This window comes from Clupea harengus, chromosome 1 (assembly GCF_900700415.2).
Source record: "Clupea harengus chromosome 1, Ch_v2.0.2, whole genome shotgun sequence".
In the NCBI taxonomy this organism is placed as follows: Eukaryota; Metazoa; Chordata; class Actinopteri; order Clupeiformes; family Clupeidae; genus Clupea; species Clupea harengus.
The window spans coordinates 17,125,967-17,130,966 of NC_045152.1; the positions used below are offsets into that span (position 1 = coordinate 17,125,967).

The 5,000-nt window shown below is 45.5% G+C and overlaps 1 protein-coding gene across 1 annotated transcript in view; it reads right to left on the reverse strand.

The window, feature by feature from the left end:
* LOC105891748 (zinc transporter ZIP11) overlaps nucleotides 1–5,000 on the reverse strand; it is a 39,436-nt gene that overhangs the window by 32,032 nt on the left and 2,404 nt on the right. The window lies entirely within an intron of this gene.

The window sequence follows — 5,000 nt, forward strand, 5'->3', positions numbered from 1 at the left end:
ACACACACACATCACAGAGCACATCACCTGCACACACACACACAGATCACATCACACACTCTCACACACACACACAGACACACACACATCACAGATCACATCACACACTCTCACACACACACACAGACACACACACATCACAGATCACATCACCTGCACACACACACACAGATCACATCGCACACACAGCATCACACACACACACAGCATTACATCACACACACACACACAGATCACATCACACACATCACATCACACACACAGCAGCACAGATCACATCTCACACACTCACACAGCACAGATCACATCACACCCACACACTCTTTTAACAACACAACAGTGGTGAGACCGCAGGTAAAAGATCAAACTCCCTCCTCACACTGACACACACACACACACACACACACACACACACACACACACGCAATCTCCACTGGTAAAGACAGATTAACCCAGATTTTAATCACACACACACACAAACAATCTCCACTGGTAAAGAAAGAACAAAACAGATTTGTATCACACACAGACACACACACACACGCGTTGTAAAATGCACACACACACACACACACACACACATCGCTGCTTATTCATCAGCCCATGAGGCTCTGGAAACACCTTTGGCTTCAGAATAATTAGGATGGTTGCCATGGCAAACACGTCATGGACACAAACACAGCATCAGGGGGCAAAAGCCCTGCAGTGACCGATTGAGTTCAGTTATATAGCGCCAATAACACACACACACACACACACACACACACACACACAGACACTAGGGCTGCTCGATTATGGAAAAAATCATAATCACGATTATTTTGGTCAATATTGAAATCACGATTATTCAAACGATCACTTTCGAGTTTGAAAACACGATGCATTTATTCAGCAATTCTCTCCAAAAAAAACACAGATTTTCACTTTCCCTGCTTCCCTCACAGACTCACGGCCATGGCCCTTTCCCAGCCTGTTCATTTCCTCCTTCTGTTTCACTCAGCTCCAATTAGCCCTGATCACCTGCCACCCTGCCACCAACCTTATAAGCTACACCTGTGCTCACAGCCCCTTCCTTTCACTCAGAGAACTTGAATGCTGCTGCATGCGCTCCTCCTGTGTGTGTTATCTGAAACATAAACCACACACACGCCTTCCTATCACACCCACGCCTTCCTCACACACACGCCTTCCCATCACACACACCTTCCTAACACAGACACACACACACACACACACACACACACACACACACACACACACACAGTCCTACTCATGTCCTCAACGGAAACTCCAATAAACAAATTGAACTGTGAATCCTGACTGGACACGTGTGTTCTCACCGACACCCCCATTGGTCTCAAGCCAGCAACCCTGAAATCCTCAAACTCCTTTTCACACACATATACCCATCTTCCTCTCCTCTCCTCAAAGGACACGACACCATCCCCATCTTCCTCTCCTCTCCTCAAAGGACACGACACCAGTGGTTCCCAAACTTTTTACAGTCCCGTACCCCTTCAGACATTTAATCTCCAGCTACGTGTACCCCCCCCCCCCCCCCCCCCGGTAAAAAAAAAAAAATAGTTTTCCTTTTCACCTTTTAGTTTAAATCCGTTTTATTCCGTTTCGGCTCATTTTGTTCACCCAGAGGTAGATTGATGGCTTAACATGAGTGAATGATATGTGCCACAAGTGACCAAACCTTCTAAGGTTGTTGTTTGCCAGCCATCAACAGAACAGAAGACTGTCAACCGTTGAATCGGGGGGCGTGGCCGGAGCGGAGTTCAGCACGGACGTGACATTTTCTCAGTGTCTTTTGTTTTCTAATTAATGCTTGTTCATCATTGCGATCGTTGTTGTGTTTATAAGAAAGAAATACAGCCTTGCAGGACAAAATACAGGGGAATTTGGGCGATTTTGATGCACAAAATTTTGATGCACAGATGTTTCCGTCTGAAAGCTGCAATTCACTTTCAAAGGGTACATTCTACGAATTCCGTCTGTTTTCCGTTATCGTGGAAATGTTCTTCCCGCGTACACCCTGAACCACTTCTTCATCCCTGTGCAGACTGGACCTCCAGAGCCTCTCTGCAGACAAGCTGAGGTCACGAGTCATCCACACCTCTTCCTGCAACACCTCCAGCAACCGCAGGGACAGAACCACACACACTCACACTCACACAACAGACAGATGAGAGAGAGAGAGAGAGAGAGAGATGGAGGGAGAGAGAGGTAGAGACAGATGAGAGAGGGAGGGAGAGATGGATGGATAGAGAGGTAGAGACATGAGAGAGAGAGGGAGAGACAGATGAGAGAGAGAGAGAGAGAGAGAGAGAGAGAGAGAGAGAGAGAGAGAGAGAGAGACAGATGAGAGGGAGGTAGAGAGATGGAGGGTTAGAGAGGTGGAGGGATAGAGAGATGAGAGGGAGGTAGAGAGATGGAGAGATGAGAGACAGATGAGAGGGAGGGATAGAGAGATGGAGGGTTAGAGAGGTAGAGAGATGGAGGGATAGAGAGATGAGAGGGAGGTAGAGAGATGGAGAGATGAGAGACAGATGAGAGAGGGAGGTAGAGAGATGGAGGGATAGAGAGATGAGAGGGAGGAAGAGAGATGGAGGGATAGAGAGATGAGGAGGAGGTAGGTGTCCTTCTCTTCTCCTTGTACTCTAACAGAAACAAAGTGAGCCAATCCACAGAGGTCAACCGGGGTCAAGACAATGATTATACTGTCACTACGCATCATAAATCCACTCACACACACACACACACACACACACACACACACACACACACACACACACTCCTACACTCTCCCTGCACACACCATAACCTGCCTGGACACACACACACACACACACACACACACACACCCCTACTCTCTCCCGGGATTAGGGATGTCACGAGAACCGATACTTACGAAACCTTTCGATGCTAAAATAACAAAACAAGCCAGCTGTTAGCATCGGTGCTGCGCATTTCTTCTGGAACTGATGGGGGCAGTATACGCTTCAGAGTGTTCCAGTCGACGTTTACATTCAGAAAACCAAGATGGCAACTGCGGCTGCAGCGATCGCCCCACCTCGACTTGTTGATTAAAAAAAGGCAAAAAGAGTGGTGTATGGAAGTACTTTGCGTTTGAAGCAGATGACCGTGGCGTTATCATTAATCCGCAGAGGCCATTATGCAAACGATGCTACCGTGTTCTTCAGACCAAGGGAGGTAATACTTCCAATTTAGCAAAGCACCTGAAAGGCCGTCATCCGGATTTGTTTAAAGAAATCAAGGGCTAGTTCTGATTCAAAGAATGCACTTTTTCAGTTTTTTAATCTGTCATACTGAAATACACGTTACATGATGTTTGAGATGGTGGGCACGTGTGTTACAATGGCTTATGTTATGTACGTAGTTTAGGTTAGCTATGCTGTAGTTTTAACGTTAGCCTATAGCCTACCTTGGTTAGAAGGAGAGAGAGAGAGAGAGAGAGAGAGAGAGAGAGAGAAAGAGATCATGTATCTTGCAAGTATCATGTCAAAACTAGCGAAATTCACTGAATGTCCTAGTTTAATATAGTTACAAATGAATATGCAATTGGTTTGACAAAACACGATTACCCAATTTATTTATTTTTTACCATGCCATAGACTCAATGTAACCTAAAAGACGATGTGCGAGTGACAGCTGGAATTTCGCCGCGACCACACTGAACATTTATTTTGTATTTAATACGTCCTTTAAGATGTGTCTCAGTCTGGGGACTAGTTGTTGCACTATGACCATTAATTGCACTTTATTATGTTGTGCTATGCTCTATTGCACATGTTTTGGATGTCTTTGCTATTTTTCAAATATTTTAATAAAGAAGTTCATGTTTCAAGTTCAAGTACATGGAATCTTAGACAATCCTTTTTTTTTTACCGTGGTATCGAAATTGGCATCGAGAATCGTGTTACTTTACTGGTATTGGCACCGACTACTGAATGTTTGGTATCGTGACACCCCTACCCGGGATAACCTGGACACACACACACACACACACACACACACACACACACACCCCTACCTGGGATAACACTATATTAATTCATCCATTTTCCAAATCCAATTCCCTCTCTAATTTCCAACCTTGACACAGACACATCAACACTATCCATTCACATCATAAACCACCTACAACCACAGAGAACCACCCTACTGTGTGTCATCATTTCAACACACACACACACCATACACACACACACACGTACACCAACACACGTGATGCACACTGTTGTTTGCCCTTTATGGATTGGTGACCTGGACTGTCTGTACTGCTTGACATCACCAACATTCCTTGTGTGTGTTTAACATACTTTGTCAATAAATCTGATTCTGATAATAAACACACACACACACACACACACACACACACACACACACACACACACACACACACACACACGGGCAGGCCGGCAGCTGTTCCCATATCGCATTAGAACAACACAGATGAAACCAAGAATAATAAACACTATTATACATTATACAGTTATACACACACACAGTCACACAGTCACACACACACACTTACAATGGCAGGCTGGCAGCTGTTGCCATATCACAGCAGAACAGCACTGCGGACCCCCAGAACAATAAACACAATTATTCTACCAAACACACAAACACACACACACACACACACACACACACACACACAGAGGACATGTGATGGGGGGGAGACAGGGAGCGAAAGGGAGAGAGAGAGAGAGAGAGTTTGGGTATATCTGTGTATCATACTAGTTTGGGTAGTGGGTACACCTCTCTTTCTTTCTCTTCTCCTTCTCTCTCTCCTCCTCTCACCTTCCCTCTTCACCTCCTCCTCCTCCTCCTCCTCTCTTTCTGTCTCTCCCTCTCCGTCTCTCATTCCTTCTCCTTCTCTTCCTCAGACATGACATCCATGTTTAAATCTCTGGTGGAAACCAGAATAGTGGCAGCAAATGGAGGACGCGGCTGAGTTGAAGCTGAGG